Below are 14,887 nucleotides of genomic sequence, written 5' to 3'. Positions count from 1 at the left end.
TCATGAAAAAAATCGATGATCACCGCCATTAGTAGTAAAAAAAATTAATTTATAAAAATGCAATAAAACTATCCTCTATTTTGTAAACGCTATAAATTTTGCGCAAACCAACCGATAAACGCTTATTGTGATTTTTTTTTACCAAAAATAGGTAGAAGAATACGTATCGGCCTAAAATGAGGAAAAAAATGTTTTTTTATATATATATATATATATATATATATATATATATATATATATATATATATATATATATATATATATATATATATATATATATATATATATATATAATATGTGTGTGTATATATTTGGGGGATATTTATTATAGCAAAAAGTAAAAAATATTGCATTTTTTTCAAAATTGTCGCTCTATTTTTGTTCATAGAGCAAAAACTAAAAACCGCAGAGGTGATCAAATACCACCAAAAGAAAGCTGTATTTGTGGTAAAAAAAAAGACGCCAATTTTGTTTGGGAGCCACTTCGCACGACCGCACAATTGTCAGTTAAAGCGACGCAGTGCCTTATCGCAAAAACTGGCCGGGTCCTTTAGCTGCCTAAAGGTCCGGGTCTTAAGTGGTTAACTTACCCATTCTTGCATTATTTAATGACAAAAAACAAATTGTAACAACAGTGTGCACCTAAACTACTGCACATTATATCACTTACATACACCACACCCATTATCCCCATATGTAAAACAAAAGTTACATCGGTATAAAAATTGACCAATTAGCCATAGTAACCCTGATTACAACTGTCCATCTGATTGATAATTTTACACTGCTGTCTCCTCTGCAGTATCCTAAATATTATAGTAAAGTCTCGGCCAGTGCCCTGTGTCTTTTGTAAATTTGAGCCTAGCCTTGCTATTTGTTATTGTATTGCTGCTGGCCTGTTTTACACTGCTGGGTCATGTGCTTTCTTTTAATTCTTGTAGTAAAACCTCCTTGTATTCTTTTTTTCTAGTACAAATCAGCCAATTCTTCCTTAATAAAAATGTACTGCTACTGGCCAATTGTACACTGCTGTCTCACCTGTGGTCTTTAAAATTTTATTGAGAGTTTGATATAAATTGTCTGACAGAGCAGTTTTGTATTGAGGAGAAACTTCAACAAACTAAAGGTAAACCTCTATCTGCGGGACAAAATAGGCCTATTACTGTATGATGAATAAATGTCACTACTACCTGATTTTTTTTTTTTTTGTTACTTAAACCAAGCTGATAGTTTGATATTAAAGTTAAATGTACATTTAGCATTACAAATGGCTGCCTAAGTAGACATTTATCTGCAGAGACAGAACTGTATGGTTACACAGCTCATGGGATCATGTGACTGAATCTTAATGAAGATAACAAAACATTGCTTTCCTATCTCCAGTCTCTTTTGTCATTGATAATATATGTATAGTGTCACCTGTTGTTTATGGTAATGATGAGAGACAACGGCCATTCATTTTCAATGAAGGTACACTCCTATAGTCTTCCCTCCACATATTAGAATGTTAATGAACTTGTCCTGGCTTTGATTGTGATGGAGAGCTGAAACTATCTATGTAGACTGTGAAGATGCCTTTTGTGAAGTGGATCACTCCTTTTTAACCAATGGGAAGCGAGCACATGTTAGTGAATGGTGGTGAAATAAATAAAAGGTGAGGCTGGGCTCAGTCACTTACAAGAACTGCCAGTCAAGGGAACTACTAAAGAATCCTATACTGCTTTATACCAGGTAGGTACATCTTTTATGTTTGTACACTTGTATGGTTTAGATGATTGTATATATTTATCTATGACCATTGAACTGTGATCTATGGTGTCAGCAGGTGGACTAAATTGTAGCACTTTTTTTTTCTATACAGCAAAAATTCATAACCTATGTATTTTTTCATATTAAAACTGAAAAGTATTAACTCTTTAAATAATATTTGTGACCATTTCAGCTTGATAATTTTGCGATCTTTCGATACACTTCTTGTTTGTGTGATGCCCAAATATTCCCCCAGTCACAGCGCGGCACTACCTCTTTATACTTCAATACGCATTAATGGGTTTTCTCATCGGATATATTTTTATAGTTATATACAATCGTTTTATAATGACACGATTCATACTGGAAGGTGTGACGGTTTTGTTATGTGTTTCACAGGTAACTCTGATTTATAAATACCAACAGTCTTCTCTAATTTCTGTACAAATTAAAAATGCATACAAGTTCTATAGTAATAGAAATACTTCCACATGCAGGCTAATTTACTAAATTAATTTAAGGTGATTGTAGTTTAGAATGTTCACACAATAAATTGGCAGTCATGTGTAGAAGAAATAAGTGAGCATTTTTTTTTGTGACTTGCTAATTGAAGTAACATTCATACAACGTATTAGGTGACCATTATCAATTATTTCAGTAAATCAGTCTCATTGCATTAGTGTTACCATTTTTGTATGCTATTATCTTCACTCATATAACATTGTATTGCATTAGCTGTAGCAGCCATATCATCACTGTTCATGATATTGCTCCTCACCTTTATACTTTCTCATTTTACAAGCAGACTATGTGTCTCTTAGGTCTCACCTGTAAGAATAATATACTGTATAGAGCATTTTGTAAAATGGGTAAACCATGAGCTCAACCAAATATATACGAGTCCCCATGAAATATCTATAATTACTGAAGCAAGGTGGTTATGGAGCGAGAGATTGGGAGTAAAAAAGAACATGTGTTGAATTGTCATTTAGAAGGCTTTGGGAAGATCACTGTACAGTTCCTCTAAATATATAGAGTATATGAATACTATCTCTCTATCTTAGGATCTAAGATTTGTGATTTTGTTCATATAAATATGGTGTGTACAATAACCCTGTGCTGCCTCTGTGCAACTAGCAGCTAACACGGCTAATCGGATAATAGCTATAAACAGAAGGAAAATAATAAAGTGTAGCGCTAAATGTCCATTTAAAAAATTTGCAATAACAACCTGACTATGGAAATTGAACTTGGGGTATGAAACCAGGGCCGGATTAACAATGGGGCTGATGGAGCTGCAGCTCCAGGCCCCTTTCTCAAGATAGGCCCATTTGCCCAAAAAAAAAAAAATTTTTTTTTTTTTTTTTAAGAATTTTTTTTTTCTAAGATCGAATTTGGGGGGTTGTAGCTCGATGACCAGAGGTCACAGAAACCCTACATTTGGGGGTAGGCATGGGAAGACCTACCCCACAACTGGTTAAAATATGGGACGGCTATCATTTATGGTTCCGGAGATACGGGCCTGCTTGCACAGCCTGTCAGAAGCTACATTCAGAGCGGCCAATATAAATACAAGCTGACACACTACAGCAGACTGATAGGATCACAGTGCTTATAATAATTATTTGTATATTACTCATGGTAATTAACCCCTTGCCACCCAGGCCAATTCTGACACTTCTCTACTACATGTAAAAATCATCATTTGTTTTTTGCTAGAAAATTACTCTATGGTGGTCTTTGCACTTTTTATGTTGCACGGTATAGAGCTGCACGATTCTGGCTAAAATGAGAATTGCAATTTTTTTGCTTAGAAGATAGATCACGGTTCTCTCACGATTGTTGCGGCGTAACATCATCTTTCACATAAAAACAAAGAAAAAAAATGGGCTAACTTTACTGTTTTGTTTTTATGGTTTTTATTATTCATTGAAGTGGGAAAATGCAGTGTGACATAACATATTGCAGCAATAGCCATTGTATTCCCTAGAGTCTCTGCTAAAATATATATAATGTTTGGCAGTTCCAAGTAATTTTCTAGCAAATAATATTGCTTTCTAACTTAAGAAACAAGTGTTGGACTTTAAGTGGTTACATTTAGTTACAATGTTAGTTAGTTACAATGTTTCATTTTGTTTACAAACTTCGCAGACTGCCCAGATTTGTTCTTTACACACAGAAGTGTATCCCTTTGATCTAAGAAGGAAGTGTCAGTTACAATGTTTCCTGTTAAAAACTTGGCAGACTGCCCAGATATTTTCTTTTGACAGCTGAAAGTCTCTCCACTTGTTATATGAAAGAATCAGCAAACTCTGCATTGAAGATCGTCAGGGGGGTTGAATCGAGATCACGATTTTTTTAACGATTAATTGTGCAGCTCTAGCACGGTATTTGCGCAGCAATTTTTCAAACATGTTTTTTTGGGAAAAAATGTTTCATTCATTAAAAAAACAGTTAGTTAGTTAAGTTAGCACATTTTTTTTTGGTATCCTAAGCGATGCTTTACATTTTTTTAGGTTACATGTTTAGAGTTACGGAGGAGGTCTAGTACTAGAATTATTGTTCTCGCTCTAACGATCGTGGCATATGTAACCTGTGTGTATCTGGCTCTGATACTACCAGTGCCTACCCAGCCACTGACTACTATCTCTCCCCAGCCTGTCCTCACACACCCTCTCACCTGCTGACCTGTGGCTGGGGGAATCACTCCTGCAGTGTTATTGTGTTCTGCCAGTGCGTACAATGATCAGTGTTGCTAAATTTAGCTGGCAGCACTGATTGTTTTAAGAAAAAAAAACAGGCTGGTTGTACTCAAGTTGATTAATAGATTGCCTTGTGTAAAATCAGCTAGCCCATACATATTTACTATGGCTGGTCTCTGCATAATTGGCGTAATTTCAATTCATGTATGACCCGCTTAACCACTACTCAGTCCCTAAATATCCTTCCACTCCTGTACATAGTGCTCACTGTCATACTCTCCACACTCCTCTCCTGTACATAGTGCCCACTGTCATACCCTCCACACTCCTCTCCTATACATAGCGCCCACTGTCATACCCTTCACACTCCTCTCCTGTACATAGTGCCTGCTGTCATACACTTCTCTCCTGTACTTAGTGCCCACTGTCGCACCCTCCACACTCCTCTCCTGTACATACTGCTCACTGTCATACCCTCCACACTCCTCTCCTATACATAGTGCCCACTGTCATACCCTCCACACTCCTCTCCTATACATAGTGTTCACTGTCATACCCTCCACACTCCTCTCCTATACATAGAGCCCACTATCATACCGTCTACATTCCTCTCCTGTACATACTGCCCACTGTCATACCCTCCACACTCCTCTCCTGTACATACTGCCCACTGTCGTACCCTCCACACTTCTCTTCTGTACATACTGCTCACTGTCATCCCCTCCACACTCCTCTCCTGTACATACTGCCCACTGTCATACCCTTCACACTCCTCTCCTGTACATAGTACCTTTTGCCGTACCCTTTGCACTTCTTTCCTGTACATAGTGCCCACTGTTAGACCCTCCACATTCCTCTCCCTCACCTGCACATACTTCCCACTTATATACCGTCCATACTCCTCCCCTATGTCGCTTACCCACAAAAACAGTTCTTTAAAATTATACTGAATATCCTCAATGTTACCAGCTCTAGAATGGACACACTTTTGTTAGTTCAACTAAAGGAAATATCAGTTCTCATATTTGTTCTGCCCCATTATTAGTACTCATTTAATTTTGTGATTACTACTATGATGTATAGAGGAACATCGGGGATCTCAGCTACTCTAAATATAGCACTTATATAAAAAAGTGGCCCTGAAAATATTTTTTAAATGTTGGCAACTGTGCACTTAGGCACTGCCCAAGGGCCACCGTCCACTGGGTCAGTAGGGGGCCCCATGAGAGGCTCCTGGGATCCTGTGATAATAAAGCGGTAGTAAACTTTCCTGACATTACTACTTTTTAGAGGCCCTGGGGTAGGTTATGCCACAACGTACAAGTATGCACAGCATATTAGCACATCAGTGTACACTTCAATTTTCAGACTGAGCCCTCCAGTGCTGCGATGAATCAGGCGGGGCCTGGACACTTCCATCTTCACCCGGTCTTCCTTCTGGGTTCTGTGCCTTTGGTCACTTGCCTTGGCTGGGCTGCGTTCATGTCATTCCCACGCATTTATTTATTATTTATTACACCCCATTCACACCTCCGCGACAAAACGCCCGACGCCGGCCGCTCGTGCCGCTGGAGGGGAGAATTCCCATTGCTGTCTATGAGATGGTTCACATCTCATAGACGCCGTACACCTGCGGCATGAAAAAAAGTCCCGGACCCTTTTTTTCAGGCGGCATTGGCGTTCGGCCATACAAAGCAATAGGAAGGATTTGTAAAAAAAAATGTACACTATTCGTGGCAAAATACGTCGCGTACGCGGCGTTACTTGTCGCGGAGGTGTGAATGCAGCCTAAAAGGCCCCACCAAAATCCTCAGCACCAGGCCCATGATGTTCTTAATCTGGCCCTGTATGAAACCCTGAGTGGTGATATTTACTTCAAATTTGAAAAAAAAATATCATATTCTATTGCAGACCAAAAACAAAACCTATTGGTGTTCTTTGAAGTCCATATAGAAAACAATTAAGAGTCCACTGTGTGTCTACACAAAGGGAGATGTGAAAAACACTGCAAACTTCAAAAACATTTTGCTGACATCTGGGTGATAAACGCAGACTGATGTTACAAGTGAGGTGACCCACCACCAATAGAAATTCAGGCTTATTGGATAGTTTGAACTCAAGGTTACATACATTCTGTGAGTCAAAACAGGCTTGTGTTGTCAACCGACAAACAGAGTGGAGACTTTGGAATTCTCAGTGGCTGGACAGTATGTCATCCAGATACTCTTAGAATCGCAACCTCCATAGAAAGATATTCGGCAAAGGGCACGAACAAAATCCCACCAACATTGCATGGGTGTTTAAAAGTAGGAGAACAATGGGTGTGATCGGACAAATCAATTAGGACAAAAATCCAAGGGAAATGTTGTTGGATGTCTGACCGTGTGTACGAGCCTTTAGAATCACAACCTCCATAGAAGGATATTAGGCAAAGGGCGGTATCAAAATTTCACCAATATTGCATGGGTGTTTAAAAGTAGCAGAACAAAAGAAGACCCCATAGCGTAATTCCGTAAAAAGTGAACAAAAAATTTAATGAAGCTATACAACTTACATTTTGAAGGTAGTTAAGTGCTTTGATTAAGATGTGGCGGCAGTGGAGTCCTTCCCTGGTAGTTAAGCATTTTGATTAAAATGTGGCGGCAGTGGAAGGACTCCACTGCCACCACATTTTAATCAAAAGTGCTTAACTACCTTCTAAATGTAAGTGTTTTTTTTTTTTTATAGCTTCATTAAATTTTTTGTTCACTTTTTACGGAATTACGTTAATTGGTTCTTCTTTTGTTCTGCTACTTTTAAACACCCATGCAATATTGGTGAAATTTTGATACCGCCCTTTGCCTAATATCCTTCTATGGAGGTTGTGATTCTAAAGGCTCGTACACACGGTCGGACATCCAACAACCTTTCCCTTGGATTTTTGTCCTAATTGATTTGTCCGATCACACCCATAGCATACACACACTCTGACTTTTTTGGCAACCAACACGAACGTAGTGACGTTTCAACGTACTGCTGAGCGTTTAAAGAGCAAGTTCAATTCTCCGACGTCACCCGTTGCGTTCCTTCAGCTACTCTATAGTTAGTTGATGTTTCGTGTGAGTGCTTTCCAGATTTCCTGTTTCGTGCCTTTTTGGTCGTTTCTTTGCGTTCGTTCGCTCAATTCAGAAATGTTGCGCAATCCTGTGAGAGAGCGTGCTGTTTATGGTCTTGGAGTTTTGGCTATTGCTCACGCCCGGTCCAGGTCCAGGAGTAAGAGGAGGACTGTTTGGACCAAAAATTGGTTGCTTCGTCGGGAACAATTTTCCCATATGCCATTGCTCAGGGAGCTGCAAGAAAACAATCCTAATGATTTTAGGAACTATCTTCGGATAACAGATTCCTGCTTCCAGCGTCTTTTAAACTTGCTGTCCCCGTATATCAGCAAGAAGGACACCTGTATGCGGCCTGCTATTCCTGCAGAGCAACGGCTCATAGCCACTTTGCGATATTTGGCGACAGGGAGAAACCTCCAGGGCATCAAGTTTACAACTGGGATCTCTCCCCAGGCTCTGGGACACATAGGCCCAGATTCTCGTAGAATCGCGCAAAACTGTGCAGGCGTAACGTATCTCATTTACGTTACGCCGCCACAAGTTTTACAGGCAAGTGCTTTATTCACAAAGCACTTGCGTGTATAGTTGCGGCGGTGTATCGTAAATCACCTGGCGCAAGCCCGCCTAATTCAAATTAGGCGGGTAGGGGGCATGTAGTATTTAAATTAAGCACGTTCCCACGCCGAACGTACTGCACATGCGCCATCCGTAAAATATCCCAGGGTGCATTGCTCCAAATGACGTCGCAAGGACATCATTGGTTTCGACGTGAATGTAAATGGCGTCCAGCCCCATTCACAGACGACTTACGCAAACGACGTAAATTTACAAATTTTGATGCGGGAACGATGGCCATACTTAACATTGATTGCGCCTCATATACCCAGGGGCAACTTTACGCCGGGACAAGCCTAACGTAAACGTCGTAAATTTACTGCGTCGGCCGCGCGTACGTTTGGGAATTTGCGTATCTAGCTAATTTGCATACTCGATGGGGAAAACGACGGAGGCGACACCCAGCGGACAAAAAAAAATTGCATTTAAGATCCGACGGCGTAAGAACCTTACGCCTGTCAGATCTAATGGTTATCTATGCGTAACTAATTCTAAGAATCAGTCGCATAGATACGACGGCCCAGATTAGGACTTACGATGGCGTTGCGTCGTTGTAAGCCCGTTGAGAATCTGGGCCATAATTCCTGACACTTGCTGTGCCATTATTCAAGTCCTGCAGAAGGACTATATTCGGGTAAGTTTTTTTTATTTGATATCACATTCTATCCACTTCCTGATTTTTAATTCCCATTCTTGTTAATGTGTCAAATTTTTCTTTTCATTTTGTGGCATGCTGACTAATTTTCCTTGCCCTACATAGATATTTTGCTTCACTTACCTCCCTAGCAAGCTACCCTGGGACCCCAATTTTTTATTGGCCTTCCCTTAACAACCCTTATAAACTAGGTCTCCTTTTAATTTTTGTCCTTAAATGCCTGCAGAGTGGAAGATGTATTTTTTTGGGGTGCACAAACTGTTTATTAACCTTCCCCTTCCCAAAATACTTAATCACCTGATCCAACTATTTGTGGACTCTAGCAAAACATATACGCATTATACCCCTTTTCTGGTTGTCATCTTTCTACCATTTATTAAAAGGTTAATGTTGTTTTTGTAGTTTGTGTTTTTGCATATATTATGTTATTCCCTTGCCTCTGGTTTGCCAATCCCAAAAACCCAAGTGGCTTGCAACATGAACCATCATTTGTTCACCATATTGGTCACATGGAAAAGGAGAGATTTATTACCAATCCCCAAACTTTAACATTCAACCTCATCTCCCTAACATTTTTGGAATGTGCCACCAGAGGGAGTGAGGAAGCATATTCATTTTTCCAATTTTTATTTTTTAGTCCACAAACTGATTGAATTGTTCTATTGTTATCCTGCCCCTATAATGTATGTGTCAAAATTGCTTGCAATTTTTTGTGCTCAAGTAGTAACTAATTTTTCATTGCTTGACTCCAGTTTCCTTCCAACCCTGAACAATGGCAGGATGTTGCGGCCCAGTTTGCCAATCAGTGGAATTTCCCCAACTGTGGGGGTGCCATTGATGGCAAACATGTCAGAATTGTTCCTCCACCGGCCTCTGGCTCTTATTATTTTAACTACAAGGGCTTTAGCAGCATAGTTCTGCTTGCTATAGTTTCAGCGAACTATGAGTTTCTTTATGTGGATGTTGGTATGAATGGTCAGCATTCTGATGGAGGTGTCATGTCTCATACAGAATTCTACCGGCATCTCACGAATGGCACCTTACATTTGCCACCTGCACAGGGCAACGTGGAGGGCCTCAACTTTGTCTTTGTGGCAGATGAGGCGTTTGCTCTTGGGGAACATCTTTTGAAGCCCTTTCCGATGAGGAACCTCACCCCTGAGCAACGGATCTATAATTACAGACTCTCACGTGCCAGAAGGGTGGTTGAAAATGCCTTTGGAATTTTATCATGTCGTTTTCGCCTTTTTCTTACTGCCATTCACTTGGCTGAATACAAGCTGAACCATGTGGTGTTGTGCTGCTGCATCCTCCACAATTTTCTACGGAGGAATGCTGCCAACTACATTGGGTCCGGCCATACTGATGACCCCTCAGGTGGACGGCCAGCTGAAGACGCAGTGATGCCAGCCCTGCAACTTACTCGACCTGCTGTCTCCTCCCAGAATGCCCGTCTTGTGCGTAAGCAGTATATGGATTACTTTGTGGGTAGAGGGGCAGTGCCTTGGCAGCAAAATGTCCTGTAGAGTCGGTTCAATATTGTTTTTTTTTTCTCTTAAAAAATAGACTTTGGAGCTACTGTTATCTGTGTTTCTTAATATTTATTCAAATGTCATTAGAATTTTTTTGTGATTTGCATTAACTTTTAGAAACCAAGCAGATGTGCAAATTTTCCTTTAAAAACTTGAATAAAGCTATGTGGAGTATTATTATGTGTTGGGGCTCTGCTACACCCCTTTTCCAATAATACACAGTCAATGTCCCTACCCAAATGTGCAAATATACTGGTAGTAGTGATCATATAAATAAGAAGCCACACCTTTTTTTCCTTTAAATATACTTTTTAAATCCAGCACAATCCAATGTGCCTTTTTTGCCTTTTACAAAAGTATAAAACATTGGTAGTTCAGGAAGAACACAATTATTATTTTTTTCTCGCTAAACATGCATCTTTTAAAACAGAGCAATAGACATTGCCAAATGTTTACAGCAGAAATCAGAAATTTTTTGGCTTTATTCACGCAAAAAAATATTAGACACAAATTTAAATGTAGGGCCAGATGCATTTCTGTTCATTCTGTGTAGCTTTTTTTGTGGGGAAAAAAAGCATGCACAGTGCTCTCCATGCACTCCAAGGGTTCTAGTTAGCTGTAGCTCACAACATGCAGTCTTCCTTAGCACCGGAAACTGACTACCATGTTGTTAACTAGAGCCAACCAGAACCGTAATAGAATACATGTCAAACACTGTGCCTGCATCCTTGTCGCACACAAAAATGCACACCAAAATGAATGGAACTGTGTTTGATGCTAACTGCCCCTTAGCACAGTCTTTCTCAACTCTCCTTCTCCTGGTGCATTCCCAGGGTCATATTGACAAGATTTTCCACTTTTGCCATAGGTGCATTGGGCATTTTTGGATGTGCATATTTTACATTTTTGTAAGGTATAGCCCTTAAAAAATCTAATAATGAGGTGTTTAAGCACCAGGAGACACTGAGCTGAGACACTTAAATAACACATAAAGATTGTAATTTGGTGGGAATTAACATGCGATTCGATTATTGAAATTGCATGAAAAGTCACATGTGCTAAAATCTGAGTATTTCAAAGTGAAGTAGTGCAATTTCAAAACAAATTACAAAACTGAGCCTGTGCTTCCAAATCTAGTTGCATTAAGTTCCCTGAAAAACAAAAAAACAGGAGGGAACAATTGAAACTATAAACGTACGTCCAAAAAACATCAAAAATGTTGCTAATGGGTCGTAATAATCCCTGATTTGTCTCTGAACACCAGTGGCAGCCTCCTTTTAGATTTCCCAGCTCTGTCATTGCCTGCAGCATATCAGCACTGATCCGACCAATAGTGCATCCTGGTAGTTGGTGGCCTTGGAAGAAGATAAGAAATTATAATGGGTTTGATGGTCAAGTGACTGAGGCAAAAAAAATAGGGGCACATTATTATTCAGGGCTAGTTTAGGAAAATACTTACCTAAACCTAGACACTCAATTCTTGCTTGCAACCTGCTTGCTCTTCATAATACACTTACACTACTAGGGAATGTACACACTACCGATATACTCTGTAAATCTTGGGCCAGGTGCATATCCATGTGTCTTTACGTGCATCTACCTAAACAACACTGCCACCTCTCCCTTCTACATGCTCAAATGTTGAATGCACTACATAATTTGCTACTGTGTTGTGGGCGTGTTTGGTGTGGACATCAATCAGTAAACATGTATTTATTGATTTTGGAAGGCACATGTTCAAAAAACTTACTGGGGCAAACAACAGCCTCCAAAGGCTCATCTTGGATTTCTTGCACTCCTTCACCCTCAGCATATCTGGTGTCTGGGGATGTGCTGTCCACTGGTGGCTCTTTGCTGGGTCCGGCGCTATCATCAAAATCCTGCAACGGTGAGGGGCGGAGCCGGCAGCCAGAGCTGATGGATGTGTGCTGAGTGAGCTCTGATACACCGGGTGATTGTAAGCGGCTCAAAGCACACAGACACCCCAAAAACACCTGCGGAATACAGGAGAAGTGGGGGAACGCATCGGCTACCATGCACAAAAGAAAGGAGAGAGAGGGACCCCGCAAACTGACGGATTTCTTCCCCCCCAGCCGAGAGATGAGAAATCCAAGATGGCGCTGGGAGCCGCGCTCCGGATCCCACACACACAGCAGCATCGAATACACTGCCATCCTCGGGGTGAGTCACACTCCCATGGCCACACGACACCTGCTTCCCCCTTTAGCAGCCCTGCCAAACAAAAAAGGAGGATTGGGGAGGCTTCAGAGACCCGGGATAGCACTGACAATGAGGGGGAAGACATGGAGGAATCCTCAACATACGCCCAGCAACTAGATGCATTCCCCACATCAGGTCAACCTATAGTGGACACTACCATGAAAGAGATGCTGCAAACACTGAGAGGGGCCCTGCAATGTGACATGGCATCATTCATGCAAACAGCTAAAGGGGAAATAGCTGCAGTCAGCAGGAGAGTGGAGTATGTGGAGAAGAAAATGGAGGAATTTACTTTAGCACACAATGATCTAGTGGATGCTCACTTTGATGTGGAAGAGGAAATTAAATATATGCGCCTCAAAATGTCAGATTTAGAGGACAGAGCAAGGAGAAACAACATTAAATTCAGAGGGGTCCCTGAGACTGTTAAACCTGCAGAGCTTACACCCTATCTGCAAAAATTGATGATGACAGCCATCCCAGACCTGAGCCCAGCCGACATCATCATAGACAGGGCCCATAGACTGCCCAAACCCTCCTTCCTGCCTGACCAAATCCCTAGAGATGTGATAGCAAGGATCCACTTTTACCACATTAAGGATCAGCTTATGCGCTACGCCAGACAACACCCTGCGCTACCAGATCCCTTTGCTGGAATCGCACTTTATGCTGATCTGTCACAAGCTACACTGGCTGCGAGACATAATCTAGTCCCCATCACCAAGATACTACGGAACCATAAAATCATCTACAAGTGGGGCTTCCCAGCTAAACTGTTAGTGGAAGTGAATAACGAGTCGCACTCTATTACATCGCTGGATAAAGGCCTCAACCTCCTCAAAAAATGGCGTCTGATCCCTGCTGAAGGTCTTCTGGCAGAACCTGACCCTTCTCTCCAGAATCGCAACCCCCAACGGCAGAACAGGAGGAGTAAGTGAAATTTGTATGCAGAACTGACATGATAACTGATGCTCTCCTCTGAAGACTGATGCCTTTGCTTTTGTTTTCCAAAAGCCTGCCTCATTTCTACCTTTCCATCTATCAGCCTTGCCTGATAGTGATGTCTCTGATGATTATATTTTGTCATGCCTGACACCCGATGTCCGGCTGTTCTACCTTTTTTTTTTTTTTTGTTGTTTTTCTCCCCCCATATTTGGTTACGAGATGTTTGCCGTAACTTATTTGCCGCAAACCAAGCGGCCTGTCCGTTCTGAAACGTTTTTTTGTTCAGAAGTTGTAAGGACATCTGTTTTTTTTTCTTTTTTTCCATTTCTACAATTTGCAAATACCTAGTATGACCCTGTCAGTACTCAAAAATACCACTAGATGGCGTTGTAGCTCAACTTACCAGAAGAATGACACTTAAACTAATGTCCCATAACGTGAGGGGATTGAATAGCCCTTATTAGCACAGGACTCTGTGGAAATCAGCTATAGAAGCCAAATGTGACATTTTATGCGTACAAGAAACTAATTTCTCTAGCACAAACCCCCCAAAGTATACGCATGCCAAGTTCCCACATATTTTCACTGCTATGAATAGTTCTAAAAAAAAAATGGGGTCTTGATTGCTTGTAAGGACACATTAACCTTTTCTTTGTTGCAGGTATATGCTGATTCTTGCGGAGGCTACCTCATACTAGTAGCTGAAATAGATCATGTCACCTATACGCTGGTAAATGTGTACGCGCCTAATGTTAGACCCTTGCGGTTCATCAGAAAGGTAATCAAAAAGGCAAAACAAATGCAGAAAGGTGGCTTGATAATATGTGGAGATTTTAATACAATACTGAATGAGGAGCTGGATGTCTCTTCGGTGGCCCTCAGGCGACGGCCCTCTTTAGGGTCACTGTGTCATGAATAAAGGGTCTTTGATCCGTGGCGATGCCTGAGGACTACCGAGAGGGACTACACCTTTTATTCGAATGTACATAACAGCTATTCAAGAATAGATTTTTTCCTGACTGACATGCATACGTTACAAAAAGTCCAAACTGCTGACATCCATAGCATCACGTGGTCCGATCACGTGCCTGTGACTATGGAGGTTGTGGATGCCAGCAAAATATCCCATAGGCCGTTGTGGCGAAACAACACTTTCCTCCTGTCGCGCCCCGACATTAGGGACGAGATGGGTGGAAAATTGAAAGAATTCTTCCTTATAAATGAAAATGGTGAATGTTCCCCTATGACGACATGGTGCGCACACAAAGCTTTTGCTAGGGGCGCCCTCATACAGGTTGCCTCTAGGGAAAAGAAAATGAAACAACAACATATGGTACAGCTGCAAAAGACCATCACTGACCTAGAAGAGCAACA

At 41.0% G+C, this 14,887-nt stretch overlaps 1 long non-coding RNA gene across 1 annotated transcript in view; it reads left to right on the top strand.

Annotated features, from left to right (window-relative positions):
* LOC120933426 overlaps positions 1-14,887 on the top strand; it is a 58,938-nt gene that overhangs the window by 34,083 nt on the left and 9,968 nt on the right. Inside the window, exon 2 of the long non-coding RNA XR_005748088.1 lies at positions 971-1,126. This is a non-coding gene — a long non-coding RNA (uncharacterized LOC120933426). The remainder of the gene's footprint in view (positions 1-970; positions 1,127-14,887) is intronic.

The sequence above is a fragment of the Rana temporaria genome, chromosome 3, assembly GCF_905171775.1.
Source record: "Rana temporaria chromosome 3, aRanTem1.1, whole genome shotgun sequence".
NCBI classification, from domain to species: Eukaryota; Metazoa; Chordata; class Amphibia; order Anura; family Ranidae; genus Rana; species Rana temporaria.
This window is presented reverse-complemented; position numbering and strand designations above follow the sequence as displayed.